Source organism: Tympanuchus pallidicinctus, unplaced genomic scaffold, assembly GCF_026119805.1.
Source record: "Tympanuchus pallidicinctus isolate F22 unplaced genomic scaffold, pur_lepc_1.0 scaffold1, whole genome shotgun sequence".
NCBI classification, from domain to species: domain Eukaryota; kingdom Metazoa; phylum Chordata; class Aves; order Galliformes; family Phasianidae; genus Tympanuchus; species Tympanuchus pallidicinctus.
The window spans coordinates 82582415-82603360 of NW_026294618.1; the positions used below are offsets into that span (position 1 = coordinate 82582415).

Here is a 20946-nt window from a genome sequence, read left to right on the forward strand (position 1 = left end):
TTTCGAGTGGTGGCCACTAAGTCGTGGAGCCTGACAAACACTTTCCCATCCTAGTTGTAGAAGACTGAGGGAAGCAGGTCTTGTGTGAAATGCAGCCAAGGTTTCAGTGAGTGTTTCCATTTATTTTCACTTTGGCAGCTGTGGGCCTACGGCTTGTTCTGTAACTTACATAATCAATGTGAATATTAAAATCTTTCCTGAAAAAGATCTCCTAATATAAAGTACAGATTTTAGTAAAACTACACATGTTGGTTTTTCTAAGATCTTATTTCAATACCCACTGGAATCCATAGAATCATTTCCACTGACTTTGGTGACTGGTGATGAGATGAAGCATGCTCTTTGTTCAAAAACCTGGACGAGAATGGAGACGTTGCTATATAAAGACCATGAACAAAAGCCATTACTCTCACTGGCATCGGTAAATATGGGGGGAAAAGATTTTTTTTTCTTTCTTAGAGAGAATAGAAAGGTTAGGAAGAAAGGCCCTGGAGCAAAAAGGAATGTGAGTCAGAGCTTTCAGCAGGACCTGACTCTGACTGGGGTTTTCATCTTTGAACACAAAATGAATGCAGAATACTGAACAACTAGTGAAATCAAGACCTACATGCAAAATAGCTGAAGTAGATGAATTTGGTATGCATGATGGCATAATTTTTAAATCTGCAGAATAAAATGTGACAAACTTCCAAAGAAACACAGTCATCCTTGTTTCAGTACTAAGCACTCTGTGGGAGTTGCAGCACTGATTAACTTATAGCCTGTGGATTTCAAGGGCCCTTTTCTGAGTGTGACAGTGAGAGCTGTTGATAATGAGGTTAAACTTCACCAGGTGATTCAAGAAAGCTGAAGTACAGCACTGCCTTCTGCACTATGATCTGCCCCATTCAAGGTTAACGAGAACAGGTAGACCTAGAGGAAAAGCAGCAAGCATAAGCCTGCTTTTCCTTGCCCTGATACAGAGCAGGAAAGCAAACTTTGCCCTCTTTGTTTCAGTTTTTTGACACTGGCATTGCTTAGGCAAGGAAGGTACATAGAAATCTCTTGTTGTTTATTGGCAACCTGCAAACCTTTCTTGATGGTTTTTGCTGATGTGGACTCTGTGTGCAGTGAGCTCCACATCTTTCCAGAGCCACAGTGAAGCCAGGAAGCTGTGCACAAGTGGGGAAGTGCCCTGTGCAGAGATTTCTGTCATCACTGGGTCCGAGACACTGCATGGAGTAGGGATTATTGGCTGCACAAGAGATATTGCATTCAAATATATTTTGGCAATATGACAAAGCCTTGAGGAAAAAAAAAAAAAAAATTGTTTCCAACTGCAGAGAGGCAATTGCTAAGAAGAAAAGAATGGGGTGACTTCTATGTGTTACCTGGCACATCTCCAAAATCAGCCAATCTAGAGACAAATATGCATCTTTGGAGAAAGCCGCAGGTAATCCAAATCATATACTCAGCTATCACTCCCACTCTGCTCTCAGACTCCTTTCTGAAGCTATGAGCATGCAAGGAACTTGAATACACTGTGGAGGAATAAATGCTGCAATAAGTTAGAAGGGGGAAGAAAACCCACAGAGCATGCTGAGCTGCTGTTTTCCAATTTAGATGCTTTTTTTTTTTTCCAAAGCTGTTGCACTGGTTTCCTCTGTTTTCTTCCTTTCTTTTCTCTGCCTGTCAAAGAATGAAATGAGCCCTGGTGAAGAGACAAGCCTATCTTTTAAGGCTCAATTTTTGGTCTGAAGCGAATTGACATTTCTGCTTAGTCTTTGTGGCAACCCTCTCTTAAGTTAATTTCATTCATTAAAAAAATACAATTTCATTTCTGCTTATTGAATTTGTGTAATGTTCAGTCTCAACTACTATTTAGCTCAACAAAGATAAGTTTTGTTTTCCATGAACACTTAATCAGTGTTCATGGATACATCATCTTTTATTTCCCTTGAGCTTCGTTTTAGCCCACCTGTACTGGATGTGTGATTTTGCCATTTCCCTTGCTAAGCTCTTGCAGTTTTTCTGCCAAGCACAGTGATGTGTGCATATGACAGAGCAGAATGGAGTTGCCAAGCACAGTACTGTGGCAAAAAAAAAAATCCAACCCAATTCCCTGTCTTTCTCTTAACCACTATGAGGCCTTTTAAACAGATCTGTAAGTATTTTTTCAGGTTTTTTTTTCTTTAAGAATTTTTGTTAGGTGGTAAAGGAAGTCCTTGTTTGCACAAGGATCGGTTTTGAGAGAGACTGAAAATCCCCATGGGCTCTGGGGCTGTCTTCCATCAATGGGCCTAGCAGCTTGTTCTCAAATGTGCATGACACACAAAGACTCAAATATGATTTGAGCTTCTTCCTTGTTGTCTAGCCCAGATGCTACTTCCTGACAGCTCAAGATTAAGAATTGGAATGCAGTTTGTAGCCAAGACGAGTACAGCCAAGTAGAGAAAAAATCAAAGGTCTTCTGTGCAGGAAATGTGAAATGCTGCGTGTTTCCTAATTATTAATAATTATTTCTGTGACCCCAGATGCATGATCTCTTCTGAGTAATATAAATGACACTTCAGCAGAAGTGAGTAAATGCTTGCTTTCAGGGTGTAGGCAGGCCTCCAACACTGGCAAGAGGGGCATTGCAGTAATGTGGATGAAAGCCAGCTTTCAGAATTGGTGTTAGCAGCCCCTCCACCTGCAGGCGCTTGGGTTTTTCAGAAACATATTTTGAGGCCACAGCTGGAGTACTGTGCTCAGTTCTGGACTCCCCAGTTCAAGAAAGACAGGGATCTTACAGAGAAAGTCCAGCTGAGAGCCACTGAGCTGATGAGGGGCCTGAATCATCTCCCTTATGAGGAAAGGCTGAGAGCCCTGGGGCTGTTCAGCCTGGAGAAATATGTGAGAAGAGGCCTAATCAATGCCTATAAATATCTAAAGGATGAGAGTCAAGTGGATGAGGCCAGGCTCTTTTCAGCACTGTGCAGCAACAAGACAAGAGGTGCTTTGCACGAACTGGAACATGGGAAGCTCTATCTGAACACGAGGAAAAACTTTTTACTGCAAGGGTGACAGAGGACTGGAACAGGCTGCCCGTAGAAGCTGTGGAGTCTCCTTCTCTGGAGATCCTCAAAACATGCTGGACCTGTGCAACCTGCTGTAGAGAACCGCTTTAGTAGGGTCTGAACTCAATCTCCAGAGGTCCCTTCCAACCCCAACAATTCTATGATTACATTTTATATAGGGCTGTAGTAGTGGTGCTGAGCTGATAATCGTGGGAACCACAGTACTCAGTTTATCCAAAAGCCTCATACAGTGCAGGCACAGTGATGTGTGCATGCCCCTTGGTCCCCTTTCAGGTGGGGAAAGCCAGCAGTAGCTGCCTGCCTGCTAGGAATGGGGTAATGACCTGCTGCCACTCGAGATAGCTGTCATTCCAATGCTGCCCAGAACCACAGTGTTTATTACCTCACATTAATTGAAACGTAGCTCTCAGCAACCCTTAGTAACACGCCCAATGGTGGTGTGAAAGCGTTTGTTTCCAGAAGAGATCCTGGTAACCAATGAGGCTGAGGAGTGGTGCCTGACCTTTGGGCATTGGTGCTCAGCCTGGCTGGCTGCCTGGCTGGGGGAGGAAGGGAAAGTTCTTCCTTGTAAACGCCAATTTCATGTCAGTGCCTTCTGTTAGCATTTAGTTTGTTTAGCTCGGAACGTGCAGCTCCAAAGCTCCCTTTGGCTCCTTTTCCCTATGACACTCGCAGCTCAGAATCAACACGTGACTTCCATTTCATAGATAATGCAGCTGCTGCATTTCCAAGTCTGCCTGACTCCCAGATTTCCCCTTGTTTAACCTCGGGACTGCCTTGGGATTTTCCTCAAGGCTGCCAAAGTCAGCTTCTCCTCCTCCTCTTCAGAACTTCCTCAGCACCACTGCTTAGGGGCAGAACCTCTCACTGGATGCAACCCACATGCTGCAGCTGTGCTTCCCGACGGCTGCAGAGGGAGGAGCACAGCGCTGGTAAGCATCTGCGAGCACTGGGGCTCTCACAGCTCATTCAGGATACGTTCCACTCATCCTCCTCGGGTGCTGTGTCTGATCATTTTTCATGGCAGGAGGGTCAACTGACACCTGTTCAAATCTAGGTTTTAGATTGCCGTCTGCTACATGACCTGGTTCCTCCTGTGACTTTGGAGTAATGTATGCAACCTGAGCTTGACTCCATGCTTTTCTCTGAAATTGCTCTGATGATACAAAGACCCTTTAGCCCGTGTTACTAGTAACGTAGTTCATTATTAGCAGGAACAATAGCAGATAGGTATCTTTAGTTTCCACCAAACCACGCAGTAAAACAGAAATGAAAACTTACTGGCACCCAGCAAGGCAAGCATTAAAAATGAAATGCAGAAAGGGGAGCAAAGAAGTCACAACTTTCGAAAGAAGTAGATGTGAATTGAACACACAAAATGAATGAGAGGCTGAAATCTATATCTACAGTGGCAGCTGCCCACTTTGAACTGCATTTTTTCATGGTATGCTGCTCCATTACACAGTAGTTTAAATAACCACAATATAAGGTCAGTGGCCCATTGATGCGTGTTCTGATTTCACACTCTACCGTTATTAATGGCCAAGATTTGATGGAAATTACTCTTTTTGATATCTAGTCCCCCAAATAATGTTTAGATCATTTTGATCTGCCTTGTTAGAAGATCTATTCGTTGTTTCTGGTGATTTTGTTGTTGGAAATGAGTCTCATCTTTAAATACTAAGAGATGTGTTCTGCTATTTCTGTTGGTGTTCCTCTCTTGCATGTTTTCTGGTGTTTGACAAGGTCTGCACAAGTAAATGTGCAGGAAGGGGAAAGGAGTAGATCCGTGAATGGGTTGAATTCAGTTCTGGGATGAGTGTAAAAATGTAATCGTTTTCCATTCTCTCAAATATTTTTGTTAGCATTCTTGATGGTACGCACTGAATTTGCTTAGTTGTGACAGGTCATAGGTCACCTCACATTTTTCCTGAGCCATCACGTCGTTGGAATCTTGTGTTGGTGTCTTCAGTCGATCCATATATCATAGTTACACTATTTGCTACAGAGAGCCAAAAGCAAGCACTGCTGCTTGCTCCTTATAGTGGCAAACCTAAGGGATAATTTGCATTGCAGATATGAGAAGAGGCTTGAATGGACACCTTCCTGCATATCTCACTACGTCTATGGTCCTTTGGATTTTGCAAGTTGGAGATTTGATGTGTGGCAGCAATAGCAACTACACTGTGAAGCTGCAAGAGTGTGATTCTCAAAAAAGGAAAACTGAAGGAAGACATTCAAGTATTAGATTTAGAAGCATGTAAGTAGTAGGCCAGTGTGCCTGTCGGAATCTAAATGATAGAATTGTGCATTCTGATGAATTTGCGTTTCAAATTTGGTCTCCCACCGGTATTGCTCTGTAACCCATGAAGTTTCTGTAGAGAGAGAGAGCTCAGCCATGTGCAGCTCTTGCTTAAGTGGAGGCTGGGGTCTGGCCTGGATTTTGATGGCATAAGTTATGGTGAGGATGGGGGCTGAGAACCTCTTCTTTTTCAGCAGGTAAGCATATTTTGAAGGTCTCCAGTGAGAGAGCATTTAACAAGCCTCTGCTGGAATGAGCACCAACAGATTGTAAATTGCAAAGTGCAATGTAATTGAATCTGATCTCTGGCTTTTACCCAGTGTAGTAATTGGAAATTGCCTTTCTTTCAACTATCTGCCGTTCCTAGGATGGTTACCTCTTTTCAAGACAGAATAATGTCAAGTAAGAAGTGGTTTACAGTCCCCTTGGTACTGGTGGAGAATGAGAAAGTGAAGACTTTCTTCACTTTCTTGTAGTTCTTGCTGTGTCATTGGTATTACACTAAGTCCTGCGCAGTAATTAACAGCTTAGCAAACATGAACTCAGTCCTTGAATAGCCACAGCCCAAAGCCCAAATATCAGCACTCTGTTCCAGCTCAAAACAGGTGACCCACAGAAGGGCTGCATGGAAGCAGTCCCAGTTCACTCTTGGCAGTGGGACGCATGCTGCTGCCCAGCCACCCCTCTAGCCAGCCTGCGGGGTGCATCTGTGGCCTGGCTGTGCTCCTTACACTGCTGCAGCCACAGCCTTTGTCTGAATGCTGTTCTGTGCAGCAGCTAAGCAGTCCCATGGACAACACAAGGGATCTAAAATCTTTGTTCAGATATGGAAATGCAATGTTTTCCCTTGTTTGTTGGTTTTTTTTTTCCTATGGTGCTACAAGGTAAAGTTTGAACTTAGGTAAACAAAGTAAGACAGATGAAGTCTAAACCTGAATGATGTCTCTTGTGATGTTGCTGACTTGCTGATTAGGGCACACACACTTTTTCCTCCTTCTCTATTTCTATATTTGCATGTAAAAATCAAACACCAACATAACGTTGAGTGTTTATGACTGATACATTGGTTGCTCGGGTATTTCTAACAGTTGTGCTGAAAGCCACAAACAGATTATAGTAGCCTGGAATCTCTCTATTTAGTTTTAAAAGGAAGACAAGAGTTGTTTACTTAGTATAAAGTTATTTCATGGTAATACTGTACTTGTCACACACACACAAAAAAAATAATATCTTGAATGGCTCAAGAATGTGTGGCAAAGTGGTGGAGAGCAGCTCAACTATCTGGAACTTGAGGCTAAGCACACTCAAACCAGAAATTTGGCTTAGAGGTTGAGGTGATGTTGCTAAAGAAAAACTTCCTAGTAACTTTTGATATACCCTTCCTTAAGGTAATACTGAATAACTTTTGAAAAGACAGATTATATCAACTTTATTTAATATCAAATATTAATATCATTAATATTAATATTAATACCAAACATTAATATAAATATTTATATCAAATTTATTTAATAGTTGTTTTGTTCTATACAGAGTTCCTGAATGAAATTAAAAGAGCAGTGATATGTGCATTAGGATGTAATAGTCCTTGCTTGACTTAAACTCCGTGAATCTATAACAGACCAAGTTCTCAACTGCATGAGCCTTGAAAGGGTACCCAAAATTGGATCTAGGTGTTGGCAAACAGCCATAAAAACTTGGGACATTACAGCAGGTAGGCACTTCTCTGGAACTTCTTCCACATCTACCTACACAATTTCCATGGTGAAAAAAACATTCAGTGCTCTTAGGTAATGATACTCATCACACACTCCTTAAATAATTTGTTTTGTTGTTACCCTTGTTGATGAGAAGAGGACATAGCACCACTTCTCTTGTTGTCATGCATAGCAAGTAGCAGGAACCATCCTGATGAGCAGAGGTGTTTGAGGGTCATCATGGCACCTTCTTACTGTTCTGAAGGCTGAATCTCTTCTGTAGTTTCCCAGTTCAAAACTGCCATCTACCTGTTCTATCTGCCAGTCAAGTTAGCCATGTTCTCAACTTTCCATTTCACGAGCACGGAAGTAGATGAGAAATTGAACTGTGAAGATGATTAGTATCTGCAACTGCACAGCACCAAGACATCATTACAGGTTCAGTTTGTTTCATGTTTCCTGTTCTCTTTAACAATGTGGCTATGGTATTTTGGGTGGCATTTTTTTCTTCAAGAAATCTATATGTTGATATCTTCTTACCTAGAAAATTATATCGTGGATGCATGTTCTCCAAATATCCAATGCTTTCCTAACTCCCAGTTTGAAAGGAAATACAGTTTGAGTAGCTATGTTGGCTTAGCTGCAGTGTTTAGAAGAGCGGGGATGCTATTACTGTGACTGCAGGGAATGAGATGGGATTATGTACACACTGCCCACTGCTTCCATTATTTCAGCTGGAGTTTGGTGTGCCATATTTCTAACAGTTGGGTGACTTAAGTGAGGCACCTGAAATTAGAAACCACTTTTAAACTGAGTCCTTAATTAACACTGGATAAATAACATTAGTATGAGGGATTAAAGAAGAGCATTGTAGGAATTTAAGGTCGTAGGGTTGACGGTTCTTCTTACAATATTCTTTTGAACATGTTACCAAAACCCACTGTTTACCCTGCAGTATTACTTACTCTGCACTGCACTTACTCTGCAGTGCCAGGGCAGTTGTCTGTTTTGGAAGAGGTAACAGTTTCACATATGTACCATATTTTAAGAATGATAGATTGGTTTCAAGGAATGAGAGTTGTGGATACAGCTAGGTAAATCTGCTAACTAATGAATATATCTGGCACTAACCTCATTGTGGCTGTTCAGGAGTATCTGCAGACACAGACTGAAAGATTCCCTCTGTTTTTAACTTTTATTTTCCCCGCTCTAAATGTCAATGCTGGGATCCTTTTGCTGGTAAAGGTAGAAGTGGCATTGTTCCTTTATTTCTAGGACATCAGTATGGTGCCTGCACATTTTTGCCTCAAAATTCACGGCTAGGCTTCACCTAGAAAATACTTCAGTGAATTATTTACATTTTTATTCTTGAAGATTCCTTCTGGTTGTCGAAAATAGTTTCTACTGACAAGTGTTTTTCTCAATCAATTTTTTTCTGTTAGCATTTGATCCAAATGTCTGCGTTGAATCCACTTGCATAGATCATATCTCTTCAAGTAAATTTTGTTTTAAGAACTTTAAAACATATCTGTATAACAAATGTCCAGTGAGCACATTCTTTGATGCTGCTGTGTTAGAGCAGCGTTGTGATATTTGTACAGAAAAGCATACCATGAGCAGTTTGGACCTGAGGTGCAATTAGTAATGTGTGACACACAAGTCAGGAGCTCTGCTGTGAATTCCTCTACCAATCTGTTATGTGATCCTGAGGAAGTTCCATTGCCTGTCCGTTCCTGCCTCTTCCCCATGTCACATCTGCTGACAGAACTCTACTATGTTTCAAAAGAAACACGTTAATTAGTATAGCATTGTAGGGTCCAAGACTGTAAATCTGTCACCTTGTCTTAGAGATACCATTTCACTTGGGTTGGATAAGATAGATGAAGAAGAATTTGGTCTTCACCTGTTATAGAGATACTTCTTGAGCCAGACTTTCAAAGTTACTGCCTTCTGCATAAGCAAACTGCAGACGTATATCCGTATCAAAGTATTTGTTCAGCAATGTGCTTTTGAAAATCCAGCTCCCTATACACAGGAACGGTGTTAAATGCATCCTGTTTCAGAGCAACAAACACATTTGAGCTGACAATCACAAATTCCCATGAGAACATAAAATGTTCCATTTTAGAGGGAGAAAACCAACTCAGCCGCCACAAAACTCCCACATTCAATGCTGATACCACACAGTGTAGTATTTCTTAGTGGGCTACTGACCAGTTCTGCTTAGCAAGTTGAATTAAAAGTGCTGCTTGTTTATACCTTCCATTTGTCTACATGGTAGGAAGCAGTAACAGTTTCATTTTGACTGACTGCACCACGTACCTCCGTGCTGCAAAGAAGCAATTGTTTTCAGTTGATAAATTTCTCTCCAAAAATTCTGCTTCTGAGTGCAATTAAAAATGCAGAGGTTTGCTTTTCCTCAAGTTTAATTATAGATGCCATTTATCTACCTTGATCTCCCCAGTGCCAGTCTTCCCTAATGCCATATAAAAATTCTACTCGGTATCCATACACTGCGTATTTATACGCTTACGTATATATGGAAGCCTGAATACATATACGCATTTTCCTTGTGTAAGCTGACCTGACATATGGTCACCAGCGTACCTCTTTGTCAGCAGTCTGTGCATTGAAGGCAAAGGAATGATGGCTGTTCAGCTTCCCTTGTGAATCATAGGTGGCATGCACTATGCAAGTCTTTATCTAGATAATGCATGCAGACTCCGCCAGAGAGCACAAAGAGCTACATCTTCAAAATGTATTTTACAGAGATGTCAGTGGGGAAGGAAGGACCTAAATCATTTAGTAGCTCTGGAGACAAATATATGGCAATTCTGCTATTTTTCAAACAGCTCTGTTGTATTTACTTCCCTTTAGAAACATGTCCGTGCTGAACTTTCAGCTGCTCTGCTGTTCTATTGAACACTGCTGATCATCCTAATGAGGTCTCAGTGCACGGCTCCCACTTTAGTAGGCTCTGCCACGGCAGGCTGTGTCTTCTGTCTTCCAATCAACGCTGTTCCACTAAGAAAAAAGAAACGCAATATTCTTAGGGAGGAGCAGAATGAGCATGGAGCAAGAATACAGATGCCTGAAATTTGGTCCATGTTCTCCTTTTTGTGCAATCCAGTATGCCACACCTGGCCCAGCAGCTAACAGAGAAGAGGAAATCTCTTTGCAGCTTTCAGATCCCATATTTAGAAATCAGCATCAAGTCCTATTTCTGTGCCAAGCGGCTCCTGACTAGCAGCAGAAGCTATCTCACTACTCCCACCTGTGAATCTCGTATTATAAAACTAGGTACAGATTTTTTTAATGGTCTTAAAAGCAAAAGCCATCTGCTTTTTTGGTGTAGATTTTGGTAGGTCAAACGTAATTTTTGCAGGTGGGATTTGGCCAACACACATAAGCTACTGTCTACAAAGCAGTGAAAGCGTTGGGGCCTTAAAATGGCCTTCAGATAATATCTATAAAGCTCTATTTTTGTCTCAGGTAAGCGTGCATGCTGCTACTGCCGTTTAGCAGCAGTGGTTAAGCACTGTCTCAGAATTTTACTGTTGCATCATCTCAACTCAGCTGCAGCTGCAGTTATATGAGAAGGAAAAGAAAGCTTCCTGTATGTTTTCTGCAGCTAATATGATACAAGCTTTACAAGGATAAAATAAACAGTGGGAGGGTCAGAAATAAGCATAGCTGCAAAGCTGCTATGATGGAGATCACCCACTATGCTGTAGCATATGTATGGCTGAGTAATAGCTTCTGTGCTGATCTGGCCAGGGCTCATCGTTTGCTGCACACTGATTCAGTGTTAAAGGCCAGACCCTGCTTCATTACACAGTGTCTTAACCTTGTTTTGCCCTTCTATCCAATGACAGCTGCTTTGTTTCCTTTTGCTAGCAGTCAAACATCACAAATTCCTTCTCTGTGAAGCCATTAAAAGGGAACCAACACCACCACCCCAAGTGGTTGCAGGACTAACTGATTTAGATGCTGGAGTCTGTTGCAGGGCCAAAAATAACTCCCCATTTCTTTCTCCTTCATTGGTGAAAGAAGAAGAGAAAGTGGCCAATGACAGAGACACAACTTCCCCGTAAGCATCAGAGACAAATCTATTTCATAGCAGGAAAAAAAAATAATGCTCTTGAAAAATGTTTCTTTGCTCGGGCCAATAGACACAGAACTGCTGCATGTAATTTTGCTGAACTGATGGTATCACTTGAATGGCTCACGGACTACATAAAATGCACTACATAATTATATTTTTAAACACTGTCCCCAGCTGTGCTGATGCACACAAAAGCTGTGTTTACAATGGACTCTGCACATGTAATTATTTTGTGGCACTAGCTCCGCGCATTTCCTTGATGGATGCTCTATGGTGCATAAAATTGTAGCTTTTATCAAAGATTCTTGAATATATTCTTCGGCTGCTTCAGCATGAAACACCCAGCTGTCCTCACATGGGTGCACAGGCCTGATGCCTGGGAGGGGTAAGTCATAGCACCTGGGGAACACCTTGCTCTGGGAGCAGCAGGGGGGGATGGCGATCAGCTGGAAGCATGCTGAACAACAGAGCCTGCTGCTCCTCTCAGGGAGGTTTGCTGCACTGTTCCTTGGGATGTGGCACCTGCTCTGCTCCTATTTGTCCTGCCTATCTTCATTCTGGCCCTGTTAATGCTGCAGCAACCCAACCCAGCCACTTTGCAGCACTGGGACGCGAGGTGGTGCCTTGCATCTGTGCAAGTGTAGGAGAGAAGGGGCTGCGGGCTGTGGGTGTGAAGTCAAACAGTGTGTGTTGCAGGATAGCAGGCCCAAAGAGCAGCTTTGGTTTGTATTCTGTTCCGTTTGCATACAGAAAGCTCCCTTGGCTGTTCTCCATCCTGTTCTGGAACACCGAATGTTTCTCCATCTGAACTCAGTGGCTGATGTGTAGGACTCAGCAGAGAGGACACTAGGATATTTATCTTAGATCTGTTCCAGTACTCTTGAGTATTAATATCACTGTGAAAACCTAGATGCTGGAAGGATCGGTACACATCACAGTCCAAGAGTTTTGCCTGCCAAGCAATAATGCTTGGTAATAAATAAAGACAAAAAGTAATAGTCCTGAGCATCGGTTTCAAAGCAATGGGATAGCAGCATTGCTGGTAGTGACCTTTTTATTACTATTACTGCAGAGAACTGGCGGACTTTTCTTGTCAATAAGCAAGATGGCTTGGCACCATATCTCTCATCCCTTGGGCATGAGACTCCACAGAGGAAATGCTGATGTTGTCGTGAGCCAATTTTTAATAGCTAGTGTTTGGTTGGAACTCAGGCCTGCTTTGTGGCAGCAGGGAGTGTGAGTCCTTCTGCTACAATTCCTTGCTCTTTTCAGCCCTGCTTTTGATAGTGGCAGCTGTGAGCCCAGGGGAAGTTGCACCATGTAGTCATTGCTCAATAGTGAATGAGTTATTCCACAGCAAATGATCTGGCTGCTGGTACACCAAGTTTTCCACTCTCGCATGAATACAGTCACTTCCCATCATGGAAACTGTGTGACTATGGATGCCCTTAGCATTCCCCCTGTCTGGCATGTTAAGTTTACATACCAGCTTTGAGGCTGCTGGTGCGTTTTGCACCAAAGGGTCAGGCAGTGGTGGAAGAATCTCCGGAGTGGAAAAAATTTGAAACTGCATAAGTTTATTGTATGTTTGTTTGCATAGCCTGCCTTTCGGATAAATCACATCTCTCCAAGTACAGCAGTGCTGGAAAAAGAGCCCTTAGATGACCCACTTGGAGTCTGAGACACCAAAGATGCTACTTCAGAAAAGAAAGCAGAGGAAGTCACCAGAAGCCACGTGGAAGAAACACATCTGGAGTAAGCACTAATTTGTGTTGTCTATGTGTGTGCATATGCTGCATCTGGATCATGAGCTGTTGTTATTTTATTGGGGATACGCTGTATCTTGTACATACACAGGGTGCATTTTTCACCCTGCACGCTTCTCACTAAAGCATAGCATATTACTTTGTATAGGGCTCATTTCCTACTGCTGCCTTTATCTTCCCCTGGAGAGCCCCACTGGAGTCCATCAGCCACCTGCGCCAAAAGATGTTTCTCAAATACATGGTCATCTAATACAAATCAGCATAATTCCACTTGCTTTGATAAAGCTGTGACTTAAGCCAGTGGAATATTGAACTCCTTGGTATTTTATGTAACATAGATAAGCTCAAAAATTTCTGAGCAAAGAATGTTTCTAGGTATAACATGTTTCTGCCATTACTCCACCATATTAGCTGCAGTTTCTTGCTGCAGATGCTTGTGCAAGGCTCATGTTTATCTTTAGGGAAGATGGAGATAGGAGTTGCCTGTCTTTTGCAAAATGCTGGTGCTGTGTACAAACAGAAGTAAGAATTTAAGCAGAAGTTAAAGCAAGTCTTGCAGTTCAGCAGGAAGAAAACAAATGTCTTTAGACTGCTGCTTGAACCTTGACCATTGCTCTTTTGTACCTCTGAGTCACCAGAGGCTTCTATTTCCAAAAGCAAGATAATGCTTTGAAAAGCCAAAGTTCAGTATAAATTATGTCACGACTATAGGAGCTGAGGTGTCATCTTTGCTGCAGCAAGTCCCTCTTGGAAATATCTGATAAAGCCTGGAAAAAAGTGGCACTGACTTTATTTCTGGAGCACTGCAATTCCATTCCTGCCATACTACTAACTGAAGGAAGCGTTTCCTTTTTTTAATTCCACAAAGCTCTATAACTGTATTATCTGAGCAGCTAAGCACTCACATTGCGTAAGCTGAACATAATAGGATGTCTGTAAAACTTTGCTGCTCACAGTCTTGGAAATTTCTGCATTGCTATTTAATGGTGACTCAGCTGCAGATCTCCCAGATGATCTCAGAGGACGTATGATGGGGTGGGATTTCTGTCTTTTAGGAGAGCAGAATGTGGCCCTCAGGTACAGGCCTTGCTCTCCTGTGCACCCTCAGCTGTTCTGAGAGGTCTTGAGCTGCTGATCAGCAGAAACTCACTGCCACACCTTCTGGTTCTGTCCTTCTAGGAATGTTTACCTCCTGTTTTCAAAGCAGTCCACCTCCTGATTTGCACAGCAGGAGAATTTAACTGTTGTGCCAGATAGCAACCTCAAAGTGTAATTTTACAGTCTGTTTCTAGAGGATATTTTTTGCCCTATAAGTGACGTTTTAAGAATAATTTGACTAAGTACTATTTTTATAACATGTATAGCTTCATAGTGCATTACTAACCATATGGCCAAACACAGTGCCTGCAGTTACATGGTAGAGCTTACTGCCTGGAAGGAATGAAAAACGTCTATTTTGAATGGCTGTGTTTTGGGGGGAAAAACGTGAGTATTATGGGAAGCAGCTGAAGGAACTGGGATTGTTCAGTCTGGGGTAGAGGAGGCTCAGGGGAGATTTTATGTCAGTGGCCCTGGAGGTGTTTTAAGGAAGAGGAAGATGTTGTACTAAGGGACACAGTACAGTGGGCAGTATTGGCAGAAGGAGAACGGTTGGTGATCTTAGAGGTCTTTTCCAACTCTAATGATTCTGTGATTCGATGATTATACTTAAAAGCCACAACCTGGTGACCTTTCCTGGTTTTCTTGGTTTTCCCTTGGTCTTGAATGAGGCTTATCATCATATCTTATCTAGATCTTATCTTGGTGGTGGTAAGAGCTCAAGAGGCTGGATGGCTCATGGAATGACTTGTGAGGGCTTGTGACATTTTTGTCTATGTCAACTGTGACTGAGGATTATCACTGGCATTATTTGACAGTGCAGGGTAAGTGAGCCCAGCTTGCTGTAGAGATGTGTTTTCAATGTAAAATCCACTGACTCAGTTTGCATCAGCTAGTGTTGGGGGGGAAACCCCAAGCACTGATGTGGCACAGCTGTGCTCAGCCCTCACATGGCCTCTCTGGATTAGAACAGGGCTATTCTGTGAGGCCAGTGATGTTTCCTTTACTTTCTGTTCTCCACTTCTGCAGGCAAATGATTCCAGCCAGATGCATGCACACATTGGCATGTTCATGCAGAAACACAGACTCCAGTTCTCCAAGAAGCAGGCCCAACTACTCTCTTGGGACTGCATTACTAATTGAGGCGTAACAGTGGTCAGGTGGGCCTCGATGCAAATGTCACAGGGGGTTTCCTTGCATGTTTCCAGTGTATGACTCTACTAAAATATACTCCTTCAGCTCGCTTGGTCACTGTCCCTGGCATTTGCAATGTTTTGTGGGTAGTTTTGCTGTTCTTGTGACACCGGCAGCTCTTGTACAATCCCAAATCAGCAGTTGTTCACTTAAGTCAATACAGGGTTCACCTACCATTTTGACTCAGTAGCACACTGCAAAATTTACCTTCTCCCTTATTCTGCCAACGATCACATCCTATTACCTGTAAAGCAATGTCCAACTTCCCCATTCCTGCCATAAAACATGATTTCCCCTGAGAAAGAACAAGCTCCACCTTCAGAGGGTTGCAAATGAAGCAGGGTGTGCTCAGGGGATAGGAAGGGGACATTTGCTGGTTTTGCTCTTGGGAGCCAGGAGACGAAGTGGGGATCAGGGAAGTCAGGAGCTTTAGCCCTGGCTCTGCTATCGATTTTCTGTGTGGCCTTTTGTGAGCTCTTTCACGTCTCCACCTCATTCTGCCCAAGCCTAAAATGGAGCTCAAAATCGTCACTTTTCTAACACCTCCCCCTCCCCACACGCGGAGAGAGTTGTGAGCAGGTTTAATGTTTTTCTCGGAGGCTTTGAACGGTATCATCCAACCAGGGAATGTATGCAGGCATTCAGACCCCACAATGAGCTTTATAAAATCGTCAAGAAATAAAAAGGCATCTATATTAATCATAAATCAAGGATTGGAACAGAACACTTGGTTAACAAACCTGCGAAACGAGCTTTGTTTCATTGGCTTGAGCTGCTTTATAGTTCTGTTTGTGTATGTGGAAGCGATGTTCAGTATTTTTAAATGAGTCACAGGACTGGAAGAACAAAAATATTGGATGGTAACATATAGCAGCAAAACAATTACTCTTTTCATTCTGACAAGCACAATAACCAGAATAGCTAGTTAGAGCTGGAGGTCTGGGCACAGAACTCCTTTCAATCTACCAGAGATTTTCGATCTACTTGCAAGACAGGAAAGCAGAACTGAAATGTTATAATGACAAAAGATAGCATTAGGTCAAACAATAAAATCAAGCATGCCGTTGGGGTACGGATATTTACAGGCAGGAAGGCTCTCCCGATCAGTGCTGCATGCAGAATGCTCCCACAGCCGGTCTCATCTAGCAGCTTTCTGTACCTTTATCCAGAGGAGACTCCTTTCCACCCTGCTTGCTGCATTGCACCACTGATTTAGTGAAGACATCATCCTCATAAGGATGCTCTTCTAACTCACCTCTGAAATCTGCTTGCTTTTCTCCTCTGACAATTAGGTTTAAATGTGCTGCAGCAAAGTACTCATCCTTAACAGTCATATGGCTTTTTAAGTGATAAACTGCATTAGCAAATTCCTTATTAGATAATCTATCAAATGAGGTCATATGTAATTTTAGCAGTCTCATCTTGATTTATAACACGATCGCAGCAAATTACGCATAGGAGAGCAGCGTGCTGGCTGTCACACTCAGGTGCTCTCACTGTGCTGGGACAGCGGTGCCCAGGCTGGCCGGCAGCTGGCAGCCCTCCCTGTCACCACAGCGGGACCCAGCTGACTCAGAGCCCTGGGGCTCAGCCCTGGCTTTCATCTGGACTGATGGGACATTGAGGCAGGTGTCTAAGCCCTTGCTCCAAACCTCCTAGCAGTAGTCCTTTGTGGTGTTCCCCTTAAACAGGGGCATCAGCACTCCAAAAAGCCAGCTGATGGGTGGGGTGCTTGCCTGCAGCCCTGCTGCCCTCCTGCCACAGCCCAAGTGATGGAATTCAGTGGGAAAGGGAGGGGGCTTCGGGGACAAACACTGCTTCAGAATGGTGCTGTGCTACTGCTGCAGAGCTTCTGTCCCCACAGTGGAATTGCTCCTGGGACCAGGAGGAGACGCAATTCTTATCCCCCAGCAGCAAACTTCTTCCGCAAACATTATTTTATCCCTTGAGATTTATCTGTAACTCCCGCAGGGGGAGCTGCAATAAATTATCTGGCCTCGCCCTTCTCTTCACCTGCTCTCACCTCACATTGGTATTTGTAGGGTCTGAGCTGTGCTGAGTGTCGAGAGTGCATGTCATCTGCACGTCTCACAATAACTTCTGTCTCTCTTCTGTACTTGTGGCCAAATCCTGCCCAGGAAGGACAAAGCAGGACGGAAAGAAATTTATTCCATAGCATCTGCCCCTAGCTGTAAAATAAAAGCTGAATAAGAATCTTTACAAACATTTCCTCGGGCGATATCAAGTAGTAAAGACCTAACTACCACTGCAGGCAAACTTCTGGAAACTGAGTAGGCAGACCACTGCACTGCTTTTGGAAGAATATTCATGGAATGAGGGACTGGAGAAATCAAAGTAGTTCATTGAAAAGAGTAAGCAAAGGGAACGCTTGCTGTGGATGGCACTGCTGCTTTGCACATCCTAAGGTAATTGTACCTAATCCCATTGAATGAATTTTTCATGCATAGGTATATGTGAATGCATGTACATATGCATATCTGTTGTGATTAAAATCTGTTCTATCCTCCTTTACCAAGCTGTGTATGGCAGATTGCAGCAGAGCCTGGGGATGGCAATTAAAGACCCAGATGAAGACCAGAACATCAGACATCCCTCTGGAGCCCATGTGCCTGAATTGCCATTCCTCCCCACCCTAATATAAACAGTGGGGCAAGGGCTTTATTTCTCAGCTGCCACTGAGCAGCATTGGCTGATGCTAGCACTGAGACCCCCAGAGCCCTGCCCAGACTCCAAAAGGGGCTTGTCCTCTCTGCCCTGCTCCCTGCAGGCATGAGGGGCACAGTTCAATCTCCCTTCCTGGCAGGGATGTGCCTACAGGCCCCCAGGCAGTGAGCAGACCGGGTTGGATGCTCGTGCTGCAGACCTGCCTCTGCAGAGGTGTTTGCAGCCATTGGCACGGGCGCTGCAGAGCCGTTGCCTGGCAGCACGCGCGTCCTCTTCCCCATGACGAGCACTGAGCATCGTCTCCATCGACCCGACCATCTCCCAGGCTCCAGATCCCTGCTCAGGATAGAGAGCCAAAAGCAGCCTGCATGCAGGATGCTGAGACCCTTGCGCTAAACCCCACAGGTGAATGCATCCCACTGAACTCAGCAATTCAGCAGAGATTAGCGCTAGGAGAGCAAACCCTCTTAAAGAAACAAGTGTTATTTAGTGTGCATGAATATTTAGCTTTCTACAGAGCTACCAGAGGAAAATTGGTTGTGAAGCTAAGCCCCAAGTCTGCCTTCCTGTGCTTGGGTCTTTGGTTCCCGATGAGCACATGCTGATATGTTTCATGTGCCACAAGAAGGCAAATTGCTGTGTCGGAGAGCACGGGGCTGCTCTGCGCCTCTGTGCCTCGTAAGCCGTGTGCAATGTGTTTATCTGCTCCCAGCTTGGCACTCGGCCTCTGAGGATACCACAAATACAATTTGTGCACTGTGGTAACTCAGATGCTGAACGTAACTATTGCAGGATCACAGGATTATGAATGTTAAAGCTGTAAAAATGGTGACCTTCAGAAACATCCATCTTTTTTAAAAGAAAGCTAGTCCTTGTGAGTCAGGCACACTGCCCCCAGCAGCAGGTAGGAGCTGTCTTTTGGTAAGAGGGTAAGAGGAACAGGAGAGTGCCTGATGCACATCAGTGTGCTTAGATGCAGGGTGGGAAAGGCAAGGGAGGGCCTGCAGCACCGTGGCAGCCTGGTGGGCATGCTATCTACTTGTGCTGTACAAGGAGCTTGCAGCAGGAGCTGGATGTGCCCAGGGCTGAGGAGCACCGCAGTGGATTTACTCTGCTGTGGCTCTGAGAAAAGCTGGGCTGCAGGGAACTCTGGGTCAATCTGGTCCAACTGCTGATCAAGCAGGGACATTAAAGGTTCAGCCCAGCTGTGGCAAGCTCCTTGCCATCATAGCTGACCACTGCATTTCAAAGAAGAGTGGATATCTCTGAGCCTGGGTGCAGTTACTTGCAGAGATGTCATTTTATCAGGTCCCCTCATAATGAATGCAGGGAGGCTGAAATCAGTGCAGCCAAATAATTGCTTTCTCATTCTTCTTTGAAATAGGCTTGAAGACTCAAGCTGCATGAGGACAGGCAGGAGCAGCTCTCTTCTCACTGGCCATTTGCCATGACATGGGAATGAACATTGTGCAACCAGTGACCTAGAGCTACAGCATCCCCACCTTGAGCAGTGGGCAATGGCAGAGCAAGGCTGGGCAAACCAAGAGGAGCGGAGACCAGCTGCAGGGAGATGCAGCAAGGCAGCACGACAGTTCACCCACCTTCAGGTGAGAAGGGAAATTGGTAGTGGGAAGGGCACAAGAGGAGCAATGGCACAATGGGGATGGGTATAGCTGCTAAGTCTGGAGGAGGGTGGGGAGGAAGGGCTGCTCTTGCATCGCCAGCCCCAGCTCTAGCACCAAACACAAGCATGAGCTGTCACTGCTGTGGAATGCAGCAGATGGCCAAATTGTTAGATTCTCCCTTGCAAGAGCAAAATGATATACTGTTTTTTACCATCCTTGCCTAGAGCTGAGTGCTAGCTTCACATACTATGAAGATATACTGTACAAAGGCACTTTGTGCCAGAAATGTGCTCTAGTGATAATCAGGAGAAAACTGTGCTTAAAGTGACATTTAAAAAATAATTATTATGGCCCATTGCTGTTAGTCACACATCTCCAAAGCTGATCTGGCTAGCAGAGCTTTCCAAAGCATTTTTGCTTGATATGTCATCTGGAAATTATGCCATCATGCTGTCACTGTGTCTTGCCTTGCAATCACCCGGACACTATATGTGCTCACACACACTATTTTTTTGCTGTTAGAGGAAAAGAAATTCTTTTTTTCTTTCTCTGTTTCTCATGCTGCTGTGGTCATACTGCTTCTTGGCTCAGCCATTTGCCAGAGAAAAGAGGCCTTACTGCTGCAGAGCTGGCTATGAAGTGCCACGATCCCACCTCCCCTCGTTTGAGCCCTCAACTATAGCAGCACTGCTTGGCCCTGAGGTGCCCTGCAGCAGCTGAAGGCTCTGCAAAACCCGGGTCTGTGTACAGATGCTGCAGAGCTCACCTGCGTCATACTAATATCGGGTGCTTGAAACTTTATATTGGAGGCACAGGGCTGTGAGCAGCGAGTCATTGCGGCAGGTGTGCTTTGCCAGCTCCAGCTCTGAGCTGACGATAAGGGAGAGGAGGGAGGCTCTCCAGAGAGCCCTGGCGGAGACTGAAGTGGGAGAGAAAGCTCAGAGTTGATTATAAGTCTGCTTATTGATCCTTCTCAATGAATGCAAAACCCAGAGCAAGGATCAACGTGGCCTGCAGTCAAGTGAATGGTAGAGAATGATCATTTTCTTGATGTCTTTTGCGTTCCACTGGATATGGTTTCTTAGGATTGTTGTCTGCTTAGTACATGATGCGCGCTCTCTTCCTGATAGTCCTTTAAAACTTGGGCATATTTTGCTTTCTTCATATGAAAAGGCTTCAGGGGGTCATCTGTAAGCTTTGTTTCCAAAGGTGTTAGGATGTCTTAAACCTTCATTATAGCCTGCCTTTCCTTTGCTGCCCATCTTCAGAACACTCCTGCCCGTGTCACAGCAGTTTGTGCTGCAGTAGCTCGTCCTCCCTCCTCTCCTTACACTTTCTTCCGTCACTTTGCCTGGAAGCTCCTGCTAAGTATTCCACAGCCGTGACACATTGGCCCACCAGCATCTCATCTCCAG

General features: G+C 44.1%; 1 long non-coding RNA gene across 6 annotated transcripts in view; it reads left to right on the forward strand.

The window, feature by feature from the left end:
- The first annotated feature begins 3357 nt into the window (after positions 1–3357).
- Positions 3358–20946, forward strand: part of LOC128080369 (uncharacterized) — a 32853-nt gene continuing 15264 nt past the window's right edge. For 2 of the 6 annotated variants that reach the window (XR_008206628.1, XR_008206644.1), the window contains exons 1-4: positions 3359–3991; positions 5136–5319; positions 12764–12918; positions 19291–19513. This is a non-coding gene — a long non-coding RNA (uncharacterized LOC128080369). Of the gene's footprint in view, positions 3992–5135; positions 5320–12763; positions 12919–17493; positions 17648–19290; positions 19514–20946 lie in introns of all 6 variants that reach the window. The other 4 variants (XR_008206636.1, XR_008206634.1, XR_008206642.1 and 1 more) reach the window with 4 other exon arrangements.